Consider the following 23,414-nt stretch of genomic DNA (forward strand, 5'->3'; position numbering starts at 1 on the left):
GACATGGACTTTGACGATATGGTAATGGAAACTCTGGCCAACCACTGTTGTTCTGTAGTGCAATGGGTAGCACACGCGACTCAACCGAGAATTCATGAGTTCCTTCCCGGGCGGAGTGGAAAGGGATGGGCAGTCTCTCTCCACCCGCGCCGCGATCCATTCATCAGTGAGAGGGTGTCAGGTGACAGGCAGCGGCAGCGTCCTGCCTCTCAGGTTTGTTTGTTTTAGGATTGTTACCCCAGGATGGAGGGAAACACGGGGCTCTACGCCTCACAGGGTGGTGGTGTGCCGCGGCGGACATGCAGCCATAGAGTGACTTTATAAAGGCCTAACCCGCGTCCCACAGGTAGGAAGTGTAGAGTATGATCTAGAAAAAATGTGAAATACTAAGAAAAGTGTGAGCTATGGATAAAAAGTCAAGAAAAAAAAAATGAAGCATATGGACAATAGTGTGAAGTATTAAGATAAATGTGTGAAGTAAGAGAATCAGAGGAAGAGGAGGCCAGGGTAGTGCCCCCCTCAGTTATCTACTACAAATAACATTAAATAAACAAATGAAAATAAATAGATAAATATGCACACTTGCAGTGGAAAAAACGGAAAATGAGCGAATAACGAAGAAGGGAGTAACCTTTAATATAATAAGATGAAGGCTATAACGAACAAGGGAGTAACCTTTAATATAATAAGATGAAGGCTATAACGAACAAGGGAGTAACCTTTAATATAATAAGATGAAGGCTATAACGAACAGGGAGTAACCTTTAATATAATAAGATGAAGGCTATAACGAACAGGGAGTAACCTTTAATATAATAAGATGAAGGCTATAACGAACAGGGAGTAACCTTTAATATAATAAGATGAAGGCTATAACGAACAGGGAGTAACCTTTAATATAATAAGATGAAGGCTATAACGAACAAGGGAGTAACCTTTAATATAATAAGATGAAGGCTATAACGAACAAGGGAGTAACCTTTAATATAATAAGATGAAGGCTATAACGAACAGGGAGTAACCTTTAATATAATAAGATGAAGGCTATAACGAACAGGGAGTAACCTTTAATATAATAAGATGAAGGCTATAACGAACAAGGGATTTACCTTTAATATAATAAGATGAAGGCTATAACGAACAGGGAGTAACCTTTAATATAATAAGATGAAGGCTATAACGAACAAGGGAGTAACCTTTAATATAATAAGATGAAGGCTATAACGAACAAGGGAGTAACCTTTAATATAATAAGATGAAGGCTATAACGAACAAGGGAGTAACCTTTAATATAATAAGATGAAGGCTATAACGAACAAGGGAGTAACCTTTAATATAATAAGATGAAGGCTATAACGAACAAGGGAGTAACCTTTAATATAATAAGATGAAGGCTATAACGAACAGGGAGTAACCTTTAATATAATAAGATGAAGGCTATAACGAACAAGGCGTAACCCTTAAAATAATAACATGAAGGCAATAACGAACAAGGAGTAACCTTTAATATAATAAGATGAAGGCTATAACGAATGAGTAAACCGCCTCACATAAATATAAATAACGAAAGAAGGCTATAATTAACAAGAGTAACTTTGGTAGGCAGCTCGCAATAATCATGATAATACATATGCAAAAGTGGCAGCACTCCTAGAAACAGGAGCGTGTGTGAGTTTTTAACGGATGAATTTATTAAAGAATTAGGGCTCGCAGTAAATGAATGTGAAGCGAAACCCGTGAATATTGTCTCTGTGCAAAGATACCATATTGAAAATGACGATAAAAGACAAGTTAATATGGAAGGAAAAAGTAGTTTCCAAGACTTATTGATAACACGCGATGTAGATTTGCCGACTCATATTATGTTGAGTACTGATTTGTCGTGTAGCACGAGATTATTTTGAAAACATTGCAACTAAATGAGGAAAAAAAGAACGAAGCTTAAAACTGATAATAGAAGGGAAAACCATACAATTATGCCAGGAAAAATATGTCTTATATCTAGAGGTGAAGGATCTTAGCTAAATGTAGATGGAAATGAAGAAGGTCTCACTGAAAATAAGGCCGTACGTTGCCAAGCAGCGGAACCTTTGCAACTGCATGCATCTGTTGCAGGTTACATAACGCTAGTGACGCAACTACAGGCAAGTGAAGCTTTATTTGAGCCTTGTGTTAGTACTCCTCAGGCTAGAGTCTTGTGCTCAGGGATAGTTAAGTTAACCCCTTCATCTGACAATCAAAGATCTTATGTCACTGTGCCGTATTTGAATATTGAAAGTGAGTGTAAAGATAGATGATAATACAACGTTAGGATTTGTGAAGCCTGTCACTCATGAGCTATACGCTGATCTGCCACAAGTATCTAGTGTACAGACCGCTGACACAGCTAAAACAGACTTGAAGCCCGCAGAGCTTGAAGTAAGGAAGAAAAGCCTCTATCAAATTGTTGACGCTAAATTCCCAAGTGAAGAGAGAGAATCAGGTTTTAAAGTCCTTAATAGATAAATATATAACAGTGTTTTCCACAGAACAAGAACCATTAACAGTAACGCCCTATTTTTTAAGCACCATCAAGCAAAACACTGATGAAGTAGTGTACAGGCGTCCATATAACATTCATATCAGTTATCATGACAGAGTAAATAAACAACTTATATCGCTCCAGCAACAGGGTATGATCCGCCCTTCGCGATCACCCTGTAATGCCCCACTTATCCCAGTGCAAAAAAAAAAAAAGATGGAGTACTACGACTTTGTCTGGACTTCCGGGCACTTAATAAAACACTACGGGACGACCGGTACCCACTCCCTAATATAACTACCATACTCAATCAATTGGAAGATAGTAAGTTTTTTTTATGCCTAGACTTGAAACAGGGTTACCATCAAATCCCCCAAGATGAAATCAGCAGAGAGAAGACGGCATTTTCTTCTCCAGCAGGACATTGGGAATTTACTTCCCTCCCCTTTGGCCTTAAAACAGCCCCGTCCTGCTTCAAGAAAATAATAAACACTGTCCTTACAGGACTATTAAGCAACAAGGTTCAGGTGTACCTTGATGACATAATTATCCTGGGCGATATATTTTCTAATCACGCAGATAACTTAGAACAAATTCTGGATCGCTTAAAGGAAGCCAAACTGACTCTTAAGATGGAGAAGTGTAACTTTTTTAAGGACAAAGTAGATTACCTGGGCCATGCCATCCGCTCAGAGGGAATAAGACCTCAATCTAGCAAGCTGGAGGCCATACAAAACGTCCTGGCCCCCCAAACTGTTCATGATTTACAGTCATTTCTTGGATTGACTAATTATTATCGCAAATTTATTGCAAATTATTCACAAATTGTTGCTCCTTTTCTAAAGATTTACAAAGGGAAGAAAGGTACACTAAAAAAAAATAAAAATAAATAAATAAATAAATAAAATAAATAAATAAATAAATAAATAAAACTCCACTCATATGGACGGATGAAACAAAAATTGCGTTCTCAACCCTTAAGGATAGAATGCTTGGTACAGTCACTCTACGCATCCTACTACAATACTGGTGGAGTATTGCAATAACAGGATAATGATGATAAACTAAGACCTGTATCTTTTTTTGTGAGAAATTGAATACGGCAGAACAGCGGTACAGTATAGTTGAACGAGAGGCTTTAACTGTAATTTATGGGTTACACGTAAACCGCCCATTAATACTGGGTTACCCTGTTGAGATCCACACGGATCACAGACCTTTAGTCTGGTTGTTACAGGTAGCTAGTCCCAACGGCAGGATAGCTAGATGGCAGACTCTCATGAGTGAGTATGGTTTTACAATCAATCATTTGCCTGGCAAGGAAAATATAGTAGCAGATTTTTTTTTTCAAGGATGAAGGCTCACAGGACACTGAGATTGAATTAGAAGGACACGCGCGATAATGTTTGTGGATGGGGAACAACAAAAACCGTGGAACACGTGGATAATGAGGGGCAAGGTATTGCACTAGTGCAGAAAAAGAAACAGGCGCCGAAAAATGAGAAAATAAAATATATGATATGTATGGACCTGAATAGTGAGTGTATTGGCCACACACTTGACTGGAGTATTCAGGAGATTAGTGAGCTCCATGATGAGCAGCCAGCATATAAGTTTGCTAAAAGAAGGAAGCCCCATGAATGAAAATTGAGCAAAGACTCAGGGAAAAAAGGCATAATGTGAGATGCCGCCCCTGTTAGAGGTACAGGTGGAAAATGTGTTATATTGTGTTGAAGACGCCCCTGTTAGAGGTACAGGTGGAAAATGTGTTATATTGTGTTGAAGACGCCCCTGTTAGAGGTACAGGTGGAAAATGTGTTATATTGTGTTGAAGACGCCCCTGTTAGAGGTACAGGTGGAAAATGTGTTATATTGTGTTGAAGACGCCCCTGTTAGAGGTACAGGTGGAAATTATGTATATTGTGTTGAAGATGGGCATAATGTGAGATGCCGCCCCTGTTAGAGGTACAGGTGGAAATTATGTATATTGTGTTGAAGATGGGCATAATGTGAGATGCCGCCCCTGTCAGAGTTACAGGTGGAAATAAATGATGTGTTTTAGAGAGTCCGTACGGAGAAGCCACTAAGGTGGTGGTTCTACCCCCCAAGTATTTCCAAGGCGATAACTCTGGCTCATTCGTCGCCACTGCAGGGCACGGAGGAACCAAAGTTACGTTATGTCGGTGTAGAAAGTTCGCTTTCTGGCCTGGAATGAAACGGGATGTAGAGAATTATGTAAGGAAGTGCGTCATGGTAGTCGTTTTAAAAGTGAGTTGGGAACTTGCACCCTGCTCCTTGGCGGCAATATCCAGACGTCACCGCTCCTTTTGGAAGAATACACATGGACCTTGTGGGTCCCATGGGTGTATCGGACAATGGGGTTCGATACGTAATGCCCATAGTTGATGTTTTTAAAGGTATTTCATTACAGTACCCTTACGGAGCAGGGAAGCCCGCGAAATGGCAAGGGCGTTGTACGTAGATGTTGCTTGTGTACACGATGTTCCTCAGACAGTTGTTACAGGTCAAGGTTCAGAGTTCGTTAATTCCGTGATGCAGGAGATAAATTTGAAGCTACCTGTGCGACACGCGAATAACGGCTTACCATACAAATGGAAATGGAATAATAGAGCGCAAATTATACTGTTGTTAACATTTTGAGGAGAATGTTCTAGGAAATGTGTCCGTTTGGGATATAATGCTACTTATAGACATCTTGGCCTATAATGCTGCGTATTATCGCACCATAAAGGAGTCCCCATTTTATCGAGAGAGACAGAGAGAGAATTTTTAGAGATCCTCCTGTACCCTACACTATGTTAGAAAAAAATTCAGCAGCCCTGGTATGATATTTACTCCTATAAAGAGGAAATGGCTGCAATTGCAAGGAAAGTTTATGATATTTACTCCTATAAAGAGGAAATGGCTGCAATTGCAAGGAAAGTTTATGATATTTACTCCTATAAAGAGGAAATGGCTGCAATTGCAAGGAAAGTTTATGATATTTACTCCTATAAAGAGGAAATGGCTGCAATTGCAAGGAAAGTTTATGATATTGACTCCTATAAAGAGGAAATGGCTGCAATTGCAAGGAAAGTTTATGATATTGACTCCTATGAAGAGGAAATGGCTGCAATTGCAAATAAAGTTTATGATAGATGCCAGGTTTACATTGAAAAAGGTAGAGAAGAAATAGAAAAGAAATACAAAGCTACAAAATCAAAACTATCAACGTTGGAGACAGTGTTCCTCAAATGAGACCACAAAGAAAAGTAAATAAAAAGTTGTAACCTATTTTTGATGGACCCTACAGGGTAATAGAGAAGATCAGTGATAATATGGTAAAAATTAGGAACCTCAGGACTAGTAAGGTTTCAACGGCCCCCACAGACAGAGTAAAAGTTCTTCATGAAGATTGCATCGACGTGCAGCAATGTCCAACGATTAGGCGAGCATACCCTTTAAATCCGGAGACAGACACTGATCTATTCTTTGCATTGCTCAACCCTGAAATCGCTGAGAAAACTTCTACCGAAAATAATGACTCGTAGCGGAGAGGTGACTGCTACTCATGACACATTAAATAATGTTCGTTCTACAACAGCAATAAACAGCTGATGCACAGGCCCTACCTTCTCAGGTTACTCCCAAACTTTCAAAACCACCTCGGCATAGATAAAGCCTTCGCTCTTCGACGGTACAAGAGTTGCCTAATGTAATGTCAAAACTAATACGATATAGAACAGGAATAATGCATAAGGATGAAAATGCAATAATTGAGCGGAAATATGACGAAATAAACCACAGATTGATTTGACTCTTTCGGTGTACGACTCAATGACACAACAGGAGTCCCCAACACGTGCTGGCCAAAGTTTCACACCAACATACTATCTATATTATAGTCCTCACAGATAGAGACTATAGTACCATTTATCCTTACAGAAGATGTTTTGGCTGCATTATATAAAGCACGGATTTTAACTGCTTCGTTACTTGAAATGTTATTCAAATGTCACCTGAGTATCCAGCTGTAAAAGCAATAAAATACACACTCTTTAATTTTGAAAACGAATTCAGTTCATTGTTGCATCATCTCAGAAAAGTTTTAGGCTATGAGATGACTACTATTCAAAACAAGCTGCATGCTTCTATGAATTATATAAAAAAAAAAATTTAAAAAAACGGGAAATAATTTTTTTGAGGATCCTTGTCTAATAACCTATTTGGTACCGCGACCCAGGCTCAAGTTGATGCTATTCATGAAAAAATAGAGGACTAGAGTCATTAACTGTGAAAGATTTTATACAGTTAAATGTTTATTATGGAAAACTCAACATCATTAAGTAATATGCATGTCATGCAATCTGCCTTTAACAGGCTATATTCAGCTGTAGATGTATTGAACCAAGTTGTGCGCCATTTTACTATAGACTATGGCATTAGGAAGAGAAAAAAGCTCCAACAAGAATTGTTATATTTTGACTTAGCATTGAGAAACATAAGACCAGGTATACAAGATTTATATTTGAGTCTGCAGGCTCCCCTGCAAACATACATAACTCCAACCATTATGTGAAACAAACAGTTGTTCAGTACATTAAAGGAAGCCTAGGCTCGGCCTCCAGGTCTTTTGTGCCTTGCAGTTCTTGATTTTTTAGCTCTATATAGGGATGTAATAACTGTCCTCCAGGACAACGGCTTTGCACGATTCTCGTAATTTCTATTTCACCAAACCTTTGCGAGGAGATCCGATTGACACCTTTGATGTCTTTCGAATCGACTCCCTTCCATTTTCTGTGCAGAATAGCACTTACTTTCTTATGTATAGTGTTGCTTCAAGATGTATTGCCTTCAGTGAGAATAGGAAAATATATTTTATGCTTTCTAGTATAAAACACTGTAACAAGAATAACCATATGTTAGTTTGTCCTCCCACAGGCCCCGTCCATGAGGCTAGTAACGCAGCCTCTTGTGAATCGGCTGCTTTCTTGAAACATGAGTCAGTGATCAACCTCTGCCACACAATAGTCTTGAAAACATTTCCCCCTATGTTTATAAAAGGTCCTGGCTACTGGACCTGTTCACTTGCCTCCCCATCACTCTGACACTCACATGCCCTATACCATCCTGTAAACAGACATACTGTCAGCCTGACGGATAATGGGATATTGATGCTTCGGCAAGGTTCTCTTCGCAGTGCTGAGTCCATCCCCCTACAGGAGCTAACAGCTGGCTTGCAGCCCCTAAATTATGTGGTCGAGCCGGATCAGCCTTTTCAACCCGCAATCCATTGGTGGATTGTCTTCGCCATTGTCGTGATCCTGGTTCTTCTGCTGGTGACGTCTGCCGTGGGGTATTCCTATGTCCTACGCTACGCACGACGCCGCCTAATTCCAGACTCGAACCAACTGCAGACATTGCAAGGCGTATCTTCTCCACCAACACCTGTGAGATCTCAGGGGCGAGATCTTCCGGAAGGGAAGTATGTCAGGACCCAGAAGACGAGGAAACAGGAGTGAGATATACAACTGTGTAAACATCTGACAGGACAAACACTAACAAAAAGGGTGACATATATATAAGTGTAAAACATCTCAAGTACAAAAGAGGGGAAACAACGAGGGTAAAGGAAAACAGATACCCAGAGAGGAAAGGCAGGTATACAACTGTGTAAACATGTGACAGGACAAACACTAACAAAAAGGGTGACATATATATATAAGTGTAAACATCTCAAGTACCAAAGAGGGGAAACAACGAGGGTAAAGGAAAACAGATACCCAGACTCAGATACAGAAAACAGATGCCCAGTGGGCGTGGTCAGAAAGTGTGAACAACCATTGAAAAAGACTCTGACCCGTGACGTCAGTCGTGGCGACATGTTATGAGCCAATAATTTAACAGAAAAATCACTGAGGGAGTGTCTTAAGACTGACTCACGAATAGCAGGAGAAGTAAAACAATACAACATAATGAGCGAGCAGATGGGTGTGACAGGAAGTATTGGCCATTGGTGATGTAGAAAATTAAGGGCGTGTCAAGGATGTAAGTCCGCCTAAAGCAAAGAAAAATGTGGCCTAGAAATCAGTGGTATGAGTAGACCGAGCTTGGTTCTCGCCTCAAGCAGACCTGCTACTCACTCAGCCGAGGATGGCTGTTGTGATCTTAATCGTGAGTAGAAATTCGAGAATCTAAGGGAAACCGACTGTATTGTCCTGGAGATTATAATGTAGGAGATGTGAAGTAGGATTGTGAGTGGGACAGGATTGTGATTATTTGTTTGCGATGTAAAACAAAGTTAAACCACTGGGTGTGGTATTTGGTGCTTCCGTGACTTGTAGTAGATTATACTATAGGAATGTGTAGTAGGATTTTGTGAAGAGAGTACATAATGATTGTGATGTAAGCAGAGAGATACAAACCACTGCTTGTGGAACGACGAATGTTATTATTATTGGCAACAACTGAGCACATATTGTAGTATTATGTTTAAGACATGTCGTTTGTCATATGTTGCATCCATTGCTGAATATGCCAGTGTTATGATCGTCTGAGCAAAGAATATTGCGTAAGGCAATTACTTTCATTTAATTTTAAATAAATGTATATTTTCTTTTTCCCTTGTTTATCCCCGAACACCAGTCTCCAATAACAACTTAAGCCGGATCACGCTACCAGGGATACGAGACGGTGAGATCATTTATGGAGTAATTAATGAGTGATAAAAGAGTTGATTTAATACAAGAAAAGAAGGGTCTAACGGCGGAATTTTCAGTGAAGCTCTTCCCTCTTCGTCGAAGCGTCGCTTAGAGAGTGTGTTTCCGTGAAGAGATATTTTCAAACCCTAGTTTCTCTTCCCCCTTCGAAACAATCTTTCCGTGTAGTGTTGGTACTACTGCAAATCAAACAAACGTTGAAAACCGAAACATTAATGCATTTTAGGTACATTTCTATAATGGAAAATATTGTGTGGCAAGTACTTATGTAAGCAGTGCTTGATACAGTGACATACACTATATATAGCAGAAAATTTACATTGATGGGTTTAATTGGTTGGTATCTGTGGCTATGTTTGCTTCGCTCTGATATCGTCCCGTTACCTGTGGGCGGAGCTTAGGAGACCTCGTTAGAATAAACTGCTTTTATTTTCTTTATTTTCCTCCTGTTCCATGAGATCTCTTTCTCCCTTCGTTATTTCTCCCTTATAAATATTTTTAACTAGCTTTAGAGCTCCTATCAGTGGGTGGAAAATGGTATCATCTATATTGCTGAGCTTTGCTAAGCTCCACTCACAGATGACGTCACGAGTTTGGAGATTGGCTGTGGGAAGCCCAGCACGGAGTACCACATAGCACCACATATTCATACAGACTTGTGAAACATTCGCCCGGAGGCCGAAGCCTACCTGTCAGTCCGTCACTTTTAAATTTGTCCCAGCACTCTTCATGCTTATGGTTTGAAGTGCACGCCCTACAAACGCTTAAAAAGGAGAACTGTTGTGAATAGTTGAGTCTGAAGGGCGGGGCATGCTGGCTTGGAGGTGCGTTCCAGTGTTGGCTTAAATTATCATGGGAACCGTGAAGTCTTGAATAAACAGAAAAAATAATGTTTCTCGCATTGTATGACTTTTTATATAAGGCCTAGAAAATTTTAATTGTTCTTATACCCAATTAATAATACAGCAACATGGAAAAATGTTGTAATAAAACATTAAATGTGCGAAGATATTGGCGAAGAAATGGCCCTCACCTCCTCTTCGTCAAGAGAGGAAATTAGTTCGTTTCCTTCCCTCTCGCCGCTTCGCGCGCTGCATCAAAGACACTCCTCGTCACTGAGCATACCGTTTGGTCCACGAAGCCTGGTTTCCTCGCGGGAAGGGGGAAGAGATTCACTGAGAATACGGCCGTAAAACCTCCCCCTCCTCCTCTTCCTCTTCTTCCTCATTTGAGCGTCTGCAAACTCTTTTTAAATTCCATTTCTCTCTCTCTCTCTCTCTCTCTCTCTCTCTCTCTCTCTCTATCTCTCTCTCTCTCTCTCTCTCTCTCTCTCTCTCTCTCTCTCTCTCTCTCTCTCTCTCTCTCTCTCTCTCTCTCTCTCTCTCTCTCACACCAAAGATGTTCACCAGAGAGAGAGAGAGAGAGAGAGAGAGAGAGAGAGAGAGAGAGAGAGAGAGAGAGAGAGAGAGAGAGAGAGAGCAATAACCTGTCGTAATGAGATAGCGAAGTTAGAATTTGTGCCATTTCTTTAAAATCACTTCCAACAATGTCAAACACCACCATTGATTGTTTTTATTCTTGTCTTCTTTCTTTTCACCATCTCTAATTTTCTCTTCTTCATCTTTTTGTTCTAATTTTTGTTGATATTGTTTTTGTTGTGTTCTCTTACTCGCTCTTTCCTCCTGCTCCTCCTCCTCCTCTTCCTTTCTCAGCTCTACAGCACGACTGTTGTTGGGGTCTAAATCTACGTATGTACTTCTTTCTGCGGGAACTCACCCTGGACGATTCTGGGCATATTCCTCCTACTCATCCCCCCTCTGACTCCTTTATGCCTGTTATTAAGATTCTTCCAAATGATGTTTTCTTTGCCCTTTCTGGCCTCAACTCTCAGAATGCTTGTGGACCTGATGGAGTGCCTCATAATGTCCTTAAAAACTGTGCTTCCGTGCTGACACCCTGCCCGGTCAAACTCTTTCGTCTCTGCCTATCAACATCTGTCTTTCCTTCCTGCTGGAAGTATGCCTTTGTACAGCCTGTGCCTAAGAAGGGTGACCGTTCCAATCCTTCAAACTACCGCCCTATAGCTTTACTTTCCTGTCTATCTAAAACTTTTGAATCAATCCTTAACCGGAAGACTCAAACGCACCTTTCCACTTCTAACCTTCTATCTGATCGCCAGTATGGATTCCGCAAGGGGCGTTCTACTGGCGTTCTTCTTGCTCTCTTAACTGACTCTTGGTCATCCTCTCTTAGCCGTTTCGGTGAAACTTTTTCTGTTGCGCTAGACATATCGAAAGCCTTCGATAGAGTCTGGCACCAGTCTTTGCTTTCTAAACTGCCCTCTTTCGGATTCCATCCCTCTCTCTGTTCCTTTATCTCCAGTTTCCTTTCCGGGCGTTCTATCTCTGCGGTGGTAGACGGTCGCTGCTCTTCCCTTAAACCTATCAACAGTGGTGTTCCACAGGGCTCTGTCCTATCACCCACTCTCTTCCTGTTATTCATCAATGATCTTCTTTCCATAACAAACTGTCCGGTCCACTCGTACGCCGACGACTCCACTCTGCATTATTCAACTTCTTTCAATAGAAGACCCTCTCAACAGGAAGTACACGACTCCAGACTGGAGGCTGCAGAACGCTTAACCTCAGACTTTGCTATCATTTCCGATTGGGGCAGAAGGAACCTTGTGTCCTTCAATGCCTCAAAAACTCAATTTCTCCACCTATCAACTCGACACAATCTTCCAAACACCTATCCCCTATTCTTCGACAACACTCAGCTGTCACCTTCCTCAACACTAAACATCTTCGGTCTATCCTTAACTCAAAATCTCAACTGGAAACTTCATATCTCCCCTCTCGCTAAATCAGCTTCCTCGAGGTTGGGTGTCCTGTATCGTCTCCGCCAGTTCTTTTTCCCTGCGCAGTTGCTATCCATATACAGGGGCCTTTTCCGCCTTCGTATGGAGTATGCATCTCACGTGTGGGGGGCTCCACTCACACAGCTCTTCTGGACAGAGTGCATGGAGTCTAAGGCTCTTCGTCTCTTCAGCTCTCCTCCTCCTACTGATAGTCTTCTACCTCTTAAATTCCGCCGCGATGTTGTCTCTCTTTCTATCTTTTATCGATATTTCCACGCTGACTGCTCTTCTGAACTTGCTAACTGCATGCCTCCTCCCCTCCCGCGGCCCCGCTGCACTCGACTTTCTACTCATGCTCATCCCTATACTGTCCAAACCCCTTATGCAAGAGTTAACCAGCATCTTCACTCTTTCATCCCTCACGCTGGTAAACTCTGGAACAATCTTCCTTCATCTGTATTTCCTGCCTACGACTTGAACTGTTTCAAGAGGAGGTATCAGGACACCTCTCCTCCTGTATTTGATCTTCCTTTCAGCCACCTCTTTTGTTTCTTTTAGGAGCAGCGAGTAGCGGGCTTTTTTTTTTAATTGTTTTATTTTTGTGTGTGCCCTCGAGCTGCCCCCTTTGTTTTAAAAAAAAAATAAATAAATAAAAAAAAAAAAAAAAAATATATATATATATATATATATATATATATATATATATATATATATATATATATATATATATATATATATATATATATTATATATATACACACACACACTCACACACACATATATATATATATATATATATATATATATATATATATATATATATATATATATATATATATATATATATATATATATATATAGATAGATAGATAGATAGATAGATAGATAGATAGATAGATAGATAGATAGATAGATAGATAGATAGATAGATAGATAGATAGATAGATATAGATAGATATAGATATATATATATAGATAGATAGATAGATAGATAGATAGATATAGATATACCTGGGTAGGGGGGTTCAAAATTATATTCCGCCCCGGATACCAAATACTCTAGGAACACCTCTGGGAACACCACTGTTAATAGGTTTAGGGGAAGAACAGTGACCGTCTACCACAGCAGAAATAGAACGGTCAGACAGGAAACTGGAGATAAAGGTACAGAGAGAAGGATAGAAACCGCATGAGGGTAGTTTGGAAAGCAAAGATTTGTGCCAGACCTATCAAAAGCTTTTGATATGTCCAGCGCAATAGCAAAGATTTCACCGAAACGGGTAAGAGAGGATGACCAAGAGTCAGTTAGGAAGGTAAAGAGATCATCAGTAGAACGCCCCTTGCGGAACCCATACTGGCGATCAGATAGAAGGTCAGAAGTTGAAAGGTGCTTTTGAATCTTCCGGTTAAGGATTGATTCAAAAGCTTTAGATAGACAAGAAAGTAAATCTATGGGGCGGTAGTTTGAGTTATTGGAACGGTCACCCTTCTTAGGCACAGGCTGTACCAAGGCATACTCCCAGGAAAGGTAGATATTGACAGGCAGAGGCGAAAGAGTTTGACCAGGCAGGGTGTCAGCACGGAAGCACAGTATCTATCCAATTCTGACCTTCTCTCTGATCGCCAGGATGGGTTCCGCAAGGGGCTGTCTGACTGACTCTTGATCATTCTCTCTAAGCCGTTTCGGTGAAACTTTTGCTGTTGCCTTAGACATCTCTTAGATATCTATCCAAGTCTGACCTTCTCCCTGATCGCCAGTATGGGTTCCGCAAGGGCCTTCCTGACTGACGCTTGGTCATTCTCACTAAGCCGTTTCGGTGAAACTTTTGCTGTTGTCTTAGACATCTCGAAAGTTTTTGACAGAGTATGGCACAAATCTTTGTTTTCTAAACTACCCTCCTACGGATTCCTTCCAGCCGATCTATCGCTGCTGTGGCAGACGGTTACTGTTCTATCCGTAAACCTATCAACAGTTGTGTCCCGCAGGGCTCTGTCCTGTCTCCCTCCCTCTTTCAGTTGTTCATTAACGATCTTCTTTTCAACACAAACTGTCCTATTCATTCGTACGCCAATGAGCCCACTCTGCACTACTCAACACCTTTTGACAAAATACCCTCCCAACGGGAAGTATGGGAGTTTCGGCTGGAGGCTGCAGAACGTTTAATCTCAGACCCTGCTATCCTTTCTGAATGGGGAAGGACGAACCTTGTGTCCTTCAATGCCTGAAAACTCAGTTTCTTCACCTATCAACTCGATACAAGCTTCCAAACACCTATCCCTATTTTTTGACAACACTCAGCTGCCACCGACTTCTATACTTAACATCTTCGGTCTGTCCTTAACTCAAAATCTTAATTGGAAACTTCATAATATTATCTCATCTCTTGCTAAATCAGCTTCCTCGATGTCAGGTCCCTGCACCCTCTCCGCCAGTTCTTTTCCCCCTCACAAATGTTGTCAATATACAAGGGCCTTGTCCGCCCTCGCATGTAGTATGCATTTCATATGTTAGGGGCTCGACACACATCTCTATTTGACAGAGTCAAGTCTAAGGCTGTTTATCTCATCAAATCCCGTCCTCTTGCGAGCAGTCTTTTGCCTCTTAACTTTCGCGACAATGTTGCATCATCTAGGAAATTAGGAGAAAAACATTGCCAAAACAGCTTGGGTGCCGTGGCTTCACGCACGAGGAACTGTTTTGTGGCTAATTCACGCCGAGTTGGTAAAGAGCAAGAGGACCTTGCCAAGGAGAGTCTAGTCCGCTGTGCGTTTAGTATAGCCAGACGACACGTTCAAAGAAATATGGACTTATTGCGTCCACCCCCAAAGACATTAGAGTTTCCTCAGACACAGCCTCCTAGTCTCCGAAAACTCTCCTAATGTACACCTGAAACGTATTAGAGGTAGATGGATAGAGAAAGAGAGATAGCGAAAATGAGAACATAAGAACATAAGGAGTCTGTAAGGCCGATGGCCTTATTAAAGGCAGCTCCTGTTAACCTAACCACACACAACCTCACCATCCATGAACATAATTATCTGGCCTTTGCTTGCAGGTATGCTGCCCACACCCTTCCCTGTGAACCCAGTGCTGGCTTGGTGTTTAATGTGCCATGTAACTGTTATCCTCACACGCTTTTCTCGCCTCCACCACCGTGTTCCCGACGAGCCGCTTAGTGGAACCTTTGTGTGCTGACCACCGCCTGCTGGGGGCCTTGCGTGCTGACTTCCCGCCACTGGGAGCCGGTCTTGAAGGCGAGCGTGTGGCGGGCGTGGTCCAGCACGGCGCCGTACTTGCACAGGAGGGAGACGCCCATGACGAAGTCATAGTCGTTGGAGGCCACCTCCTCCAGCGGCGCGGCGTTCACGCGGCAGCCGTCGCCCAAGTCCAGCACGACGCGCTTGGGCAGCCTGCGGCCTTTCCTGCTGGCGAGGAGTAGCTTGCGGCGCCTTTCAGACACGTGGAAGCCTTGGGCGCCGGTGTCCAGCAGCACCGTCATGGGCCTAGCCCACGCCGCGCCGCCCTCCCGCCGCACCCAGAGGACGTCAGGCTCCACGGAGCGCTCCGTTTTCCTCGGCCTCCGCCGCAGCTGCTGCGGGCGGCAGACGAAGAGGTCGCTGCCGTCAGGCCGAAACACCTGCACCATGCGGCCGCGCCGCAGGTGGTGGGCGTCCAGCACGACCTCGTCTGCGTCGTACATGTCCTCCAGCCACGCCGGGAACACAGTGGCGGGGACGACCATCTCCACGCCACCCCCCAGACTAATGGGGACGGCCTTCAGCTCTATGACGTCCAACACCCGCGAGCCGATCCAGAGAAGGATCTCCTGCTTGGCGGTGGGCTCCGTGCCGGTGATCAGCCCCAGCCTCTTGGCCATGGTGTGGAAGAGGAAGGTGACCTGGGCCCCGGAGTCCAGCTGGACGAGGCACGCGTGGCCGTTCACCGAGCCCAGCACACGGTTGTGGTCATCCACGTGAAGACACGGGTGGCTGCCGAGCCGCCGTCTCTTCCTGGCGGGAACCGACGGCGGCTCCAGCACCAGCCCCACCGCCTCGCCCTTGCCGGGGCTGCGCGGCCGCTTGTTCGAAACCCGATGCACTGGCGGGGGAGTCATCTCAGTGTGTTGTGAAGAAGAGTGAATATGTAAAAAGAAAAGATGATGTTGTTGAAGAAGAACAGGAGGAAAGAGAAGGAGAAGGAGGAGGAGGAGGAAACGATGAAGAAGAGAGGATAAGTAGAAGAAAATGATGATGTTGATGAAAGAGAGCAAGAAGAAAGAGAAAAAGAAGAAGAAAAAGGAGGAGGAGGAGGAGGAAAAGATGAAGAATAAGTAGTTATATACTATGCATACTACAATGATGTATAACAATGAGTTCCTTTAGGGGATATGCATAAACTAGTACGATAATAATTAGAAATCAAGTGATACTTCAACAATATATAGCCAGTGCCGGTACCTCAGGTGATGATGTTATGTGCTGTTCAACCTGTCTGAGTCTACTTGATGATTCATGTATGATGTACCGGGTGTGATAGGAATTGTAACAACTGGTTTTGCTCTACATCAATGTATCTCGGCCTACCAGACCAGCTTGTAGCCAGTATTAAGCAATATGGTGGTGACGCTATTGCTTATATTTGTACTGAATGCCGTTCCTCCAGTCGTAGTAGTGGTACTAGTAGCCGAGATTACTCTGCCTTCAAACAACTGCCACAAACAGTGCAATGTCCTTGGTGGCCGATCGTGTTAAGGCGTCACATTCCCCTACGATGGTGGCGGGCTGTACCCGCCCCCTGCCCGGCCTTGGGATGTAGTTTCTATTGACTTGCTACAGCTTCCCGCCAGCCACCAGGGCTCTAGGTACCTCTTAGTTTGTGTAGATCACTTGTCTCGGTACGTTGTTTTAACCCCAGTGCAAGATAAATCTGCTAAGTCCATTGCTCATGCCCTGATTACTCATCTCATTTGTCCGTATTCCACACCTAGAGTGTTGTTAAATGATAATGGAACCGAGTTTCGAAATCAACTTTTAGCAGAAATATGCAAACAGTTTGCCATTACACAATCTTTTACAGTCAGTTATCACCCAGCCAGCAACGGCCTTGTTGAGCGCGCGAATAGGAAGATTTTAGATGTCTTGCGCCCGGTCGTTAGCGGACTTCAGCATACATAGGAGGACTGGCTAGCATATGTTGCAGCAAGCATAAACAGCAGTGTTTGTGAGTCAACGGGACGATCTCCCCACTACATAATTTTTGGGGTTGAGAAGAGACTCCCGTATGACCTGCTTGGTAGTTCTCATTCACCTGTATATAATGTAGATGATTATTCTAAGGTTCAACTCAAGGTTTTCACAGATATTCATAGAGAAGTCAGAAAGAGACTACAGGCTACATCTGAGGCTATGTGCTTGCAGCAACACAAGCGTGCCGCCCCTGTTTCCTTGAAAGTGGGTGACTTTGTTATGATTCGAGTCCCAGATACATTCAAAGTTGTACAGTAAATTCGTGGGCCCACGCCAGATAGTTAGGCAACTAGGTGGTCACAAATTTGAGCTTTATGATCTCAATTTTAATTCATATGAAATTGTGCATAGTGATCGCCTCAAAAAGACAGACGCCCAGCCTGAGGTCATCGATTCGACTTTAGTTGAACCAGCGAGAACCGCCTGTTTGCCTCAGCCGGACGATGCTTTGTCTATCTTTCCAACACACGACTATAACCTGCGTCCTCGCAATTACTAATTTATTTGGTTCCTGAGCTTTTGCCTGCATCTTTTTCATGCGAGAGGGGAGTGCTTGAGTAATACTTTTCACTCTTACTCACTATTTGCTGAGTTGATGTAGGGCAGTCAGTCTCCTTAGTTGTTGGGACCGTAATAGTCGAGGGTGTAGACTACCATAGGGATAGGTACTTTTAACCTTGAACCTCATGTGCTTCTGCTTGAAACAGACATTTTTCTCTGCAAAGACAGACTTAACCACACTTGGGCAGATGCTGTCCCTAACTTTTATTGTACCCAGCATGTGAATACCTTTCAGCTTTGGAAGTACGCAGACAAGTCTTACTCACTTACCTTTTCCTTGACATACCACTGTTAAAAATTACGGGAATTATTTTTGACATCACTGATGTCAGTCATCCACGTTCGTTCCGGTCGGAGGATAGGAGGAAATTTGTCTTTTGAATTTGATGTTTATTAATGCTGGAATTACTTTAACTATTTATGCTGAATTTATATATTTCAGTGAGATTTGTTACAACGGTGATTTCACCACTTGGTGACAGGATTTTCTTTTATAGTGCTGTAGACCTGAAAAACGGAGTATCAGGAGTTAGTGGTGCTAACCCAGTCAGATGCTTCTAAAGCTCTAGAGAGTTGTCTCTATCATCGCTTCGTCCCTAAATCATTTTTCCACAGGAGGTTCTCCGGATTTCACTACTTCTTTTTCACACTACCAGTGTTTGTGACAGTGGTCTGTCCTGAAGATTCAACTTATAGAGAGGTTGCAGGTCACCTGGCGGTACGGGTGTCTTGCTCCCTACGTTCTGTCAATTTGACGACCTTTCCGGAGAAGCTCCATCATGGATTTGCGGCCACAAATGCCATCCCAATCTATCCTATTAACAGTTTAGTGAATCTCACCTTTTCTAGGATGAAGTATGTGACAAATAGCCTTTCCGAGCTAACCTTTTCAAATTTCTCGGAATTGGAGTCAGCTGTCCATGACTCTCTACCGGTTTACCTTGCCCCATATGTACATTACCCATCACTGATCTTGCCGGTGGTTCTTTTTTATCATCATTTTCATCCCCCTGTTCTGCCTTGTTAAGCGGGCTCTGACTTTGTACAACCATCTTCAGGCAAGAGTTGCCCCACCGCGCTGAGTTCGTACGCATTGTGACTCGAAGATTCAGTTTGTATCAAATCTTCTTCAAGGATTTTTTTTTTCCTTTTCTTATTACTATTCCAAATAGCTCCGTTACCATGTATCCTAATGACAATTTGGTCAATTTATTTTTCTAGGATGTATCTTGTAAATAACTATTCGAGCTATTATTTTGTTTTCTGGGACTAGTGCTGAGCTTCCTATTTACCTCGCCCTGTATGTACTTGCCCATTTATTGTTACTTCCATGAATATTTTTATTGTCATTGGCATTTCCCGATGTTGTATCGTTAGGCGGGCTGTGACTTGTATATATTTTTTTTTTACATGCAACCATAATAGGCCCTCGTTTAACTAGTACACATTGTGCGACTGTAACATGGGTAGGTACACTGATTTTAAGGGTCGGGTGAGCCGCGAGGTCGCGACTTTTTCCGTGACCGAGCGATGTAATGTGTATATTATAACATAATGTGAATGTGTGAATGTATGTCGTATCGCCATGGCCCAGTGGCGCCAGGACGTTACACACAGACGCTACGTTGTGCTTAGGAGGTGCTCCTTGCCGTGGGAACGGTGCTGATTCAGCAAGCATGCTATCCGCTGGCCCCTCCTGTACCAAGAGAAGCCGGCAGGTCAGGGCGGGCGACGGACGAGAGCACAGGACTTCTCGGAATGTGCGTACGACTTACGACTCGTCCACAAAATACTGTAACTATTCTGTGAATATATTTAAAAAGCAATACAACCATTTAATCAACCAGAGAGAGAGAGAGTAAATTAAGTGAACTCAAAGTGAACTTAACGGCTCCGCTCGGCCAACACATAACCCACATCACTTAACTAAAAGGCTATTGTGTTGTCTCACGACTTCTATCAACTGGAGAAAGCAGGCAACGGTACACCGGACCTGACGTGAGATAACAGTTCGCGCCTTAATCAAAAACACACAAAAAAACAGCTAACAAAAAGGCTAACAAGCAGGGCCGGATTTAGGGCAGGGCCCATAGGCCCGCAGCCCAGCTAGGGCCCCGCGCATTTAGGGGCCCCGCGCCAGCTCCAGTACATTAATATAAGCACTTTTCTGTTTAATTCAAGGATACCACTGCCATCCTTTCGTGTCATATCAATATAATCCCTGACTTGAGTCACGTAAAACATTTGAGCTTATTAGCAAGTACGACTCTTTTTCTCGCGGCACATTTACAGGAACATGCCAACCAGGGAAGTGGTAATGTAAACTACCTCTCCTCAACACTATGTAACGAGCTGATCGATGTGTTGGGGGAAAATGTTATGTCTACCATAGCAGCAGAAGTTAAAAAATGCCAAATATTGCCCCATATCTGCGGCTTCCCCTCCAGACGTGTCTCACATGGACCAGCAACGCCTAACCATTCGGTACATGTTGCCAGAGGGGCCAGCAGAGCGTTTTTTGACGTTTGTACCCTTACTGAATTATACAAGAAATGAAATTGCAGAAGTAATAGTGATTTTTTTGCAGAAACCCAATATTCCCATCTGTGAGTGTCGCGGCATGATAACGCGAGCAACATGTTGCAAAATATAATGGCACCCAGGTGCACATAAAACGTCATTGTGGATTTATTTCAAGGAGCGTAAGCAACAGAAGCGCCGAAGTTTCCCTCAAACTATATTTAGCATTAGTTGACCTCATCTTGACTATGCGCTTCAGTTCTGGTCACCTTACTATAGAATGGATGTCAAAATGCTAGAATCGGTGCAGAGGAGGATGACTAAGATGATTCAGGGGTTGAGAAACTTGCCATACGAGGAAAGACTCAAACAGTTAAGCTTGCATTCACTAGAAAGGCGAAGGGTGCGTGGAGACATGATCGAAGTTTATAAACTGATGAAGGGCTTTAATAAAGGAAATATTCATAAGGTTTTGTTGGTAAGAGAACCGGGTAGGACACGAAGTAATGGGTTTAAACTGGATAAATACAGATTTAACAGGGACATAGGCAAAAATTGGTTTACAAACAGGGTGGTGGATGAGTGGAATAGGCTTAGCAGTCATGTGGTGAGTGACAAGGTGATAAATTCATGGACAGCGATACTAGGTGGGGTTAGATACACAGGAGCTTAGGGTCAAAGGAACTGCCTTGTATAGGCCTACCGGCCTCTTGCAGATTCCAACGTTCTTATGTTCTTATGTTCTTATGTCCATTGCTAGATTTTCTAGTACAACTATGTTTTGCTCGTAGCCATTGGCTATGGCCTCTACAACACCTGCACGGGCCGACCATCGTGTGTCTGGCAAGCACTTGATAACTGGTGAGCCTTGCAGCGCATCTCCATGTTTGCGCCAACGATGTGTTGACTTGACCAGATAAACATACAGACGTTGAAACTTAGCATCATACATAGTCACTGCAACATTCAGCAGCACACATCGCAACAAGATTCAGCGAATGAGCCATGCAAGGAACAAACTCTGCAAATTAAGAAGAACATAAGAACATAGGGAAACTGCAAGAGGCCGGGTGGCCTACACAGGGCAGCTCCAGAATCCCCCCCACTTTTTTTTTTTTTTTTTTTTTTTTACAACAAAGGAGGCAGCTCAAGGGCACACAAAAAAAGAAAACAATAATAAAAGAAAAGCCCGCTACTCGCTGCTCCTAAAAAAAAAAAAAAAAGAGGTGTCCAAAAGCAAGGTCAAATACGGGAGGAGAGATGTCCTGATACCCTCCTCTTGAAAGAGTTCAAGTCGTAGGCAGGAGGAAATATAGATGAAGGAAGATTGTTCCAGAGTTTACCAGCGTGAGGGATGAAAGAGTGAAGATGCTGGTTAACTCTTGCATAAGGGGTTTGGACAGTATAGGGATGAGCATGAGTAGAAAGTCGAGTGCAGCGGGGCCGCGGGAAGGGGGGAGGTATGCAGTTAGCAAGTTCAGAAGAGCAGTCAGCGTAGAAATATCGATAGAAGATAGAAAGAGAGGCAACAATGCGGCGGAATTTAAGAGGTAGAAGACTATCAGTATGAGGAGGAGTGCTGATGAGACGAAGAGCCTTAGCCTCCACTCTGTCCAGAAGAGCTGTGTGAGAGGAGCCCCCCCACACATGAGATGCATACTCCATACGAGGGCGGACAAGGCCCCTGTATATGGACAGCAACTGTGCGGGGGAGAAGAACTGGCGGAGACGGTACAGAACCCCCAGCCTCGAGGAAGCTGATTTAGTAAGAGATGAGATATGAAGTTTCCAGTGGAGATTTTGAGTTAAGGATAGACCGAGGATGTTTAGTGTTGAGGAAAGTGATAGCTGGGTGTTGTCAAAGAATAGGAGATAGTTGTTTGGAAGATTGTGTCGAGTGGATAGGTGGAGAAACTGTGTTTTTGAGGCGTTGAAGGCAGTGGCGGCTCGTCAATAGGGACTGTGAGACTGCAGCCACCCCAGTGGATTTCTTGGATTCACGAAAATAATGTTAATTTATTTATGTTTGACTATCATTCACATGAAACACCCAATCTCATATATTTATATGAAAAAAATACTGCAAAACAATGAAGAAGTACGTAAATTATTTACGATTTAATGATAAGCGCGGAGGCAGCAGGAGAGAGATACAGATATAGAGAGAGAAAGGGGGGGAGGCTTCCCGCGCGGTATGGAGAGTCACCCGAGAGTGTGGACTGCCTCCCACGCAGTCTTGTCTCAGCTGTTGTTGTGGGGAGGTATGTGTTCTTGCGTCACTCTTATTTTCGATCGTGTTTTTCAATTTGCCAGGGATGATTTTAAAATATTATTGATAGTGATGGCTTGTGCTCAATTTCAATTATCGTTGATGGTATAAAATCACAGAAACATCGTATAAAATAGTATTTTTCGGTATTTTTTTTTACTCGTACACCAGTCTCGAGATGGCTTTACTTACCCTTCTCATCTGATAGAGCTTTTCATGCCAGGTCTAAATGAAAAAGTTATTGATCTGTTTGCACAAAACAGGAACAGGAGAATGGACTTCCTTTTCAAATAGCCTAAGCCTGCACTGAGGAAGTCAAGCATTTACTGGTAAGATAAGGCCTAAGAAATTAAATAATTATCTATATATCTATATAATCTATGTCAATGGTATGTTAAACAATAACAATAAAAACATTTAAGATTTCATTTATGTCTGAATGTGAGACAGCCCCCCCATCAATAACAGTCACGAGCCGCCACTGGTTGAAGGACACCAGGTTCTTCTTGTCCCAATCGGAAATAATAGTAAGGTCTGAGGCTAAGCGTTCTGCAGCCTCCAGCCTTGAGTCGTTAAGTTCCTGAAGGGTGGGTCGTCTATTAAAAGAAGTTCAGTAATGCAGAGTGGAATCATCGGCGTAGGAATGGATAGGACAGTTCGTTTTGGAAAGAAGATCATCAATGAACAACAGAAAAAGAGTGGGAGATAGGACAGAAC

General features: G+C 42.9%; 1 long non-coding RNA gene across 2 annotated transcripts; it reads right to left on the reverse strand.

Annotated features, from left to right (window-relative positions):
- Positions 1–565: 565 nt before the first annotated feature.
- Positions 566–1,430, reverse strand: LOC126991496 (uncharacterized). 2 transcript variants are annotated; one of them, XR_007745587.1, is made up of 3 exons: positions 1,110–1,430; positions 980–1,065; positions 566–891 (listed from the first exon to the last, which is right to left on the reverse strand). It is a non-coding gene; the product is annotated as an uncharacterized LOC126991496 (long non-coding RNA). The 2 variants fall into 2 exon arrangements; XR_007745588.1 differs by having other exon boundaries at positions 566–805; positions 936–1,065.
- Between the last annotated feature and the right edge of the window lie 21,984 nt (positions 1,431–23,414).

Source organism: Eriocheir sinensis, unplaced genomic scaffold (assembly GCF_024679095.1).
Source record: "Eriocheir sinensis breed Jianghai 21 unplaced genomic scaffold, ASM2467909v1 Scaffold29, whole genome shotgun sequence".
NCBI classification, from domain to species: domain Eukaryota; kingdom Metazoa; phylum Arthropoda; class Malacostraca; order Decapoda; family Varunidae; genus Eriocheir; species Eriocheir sinensis.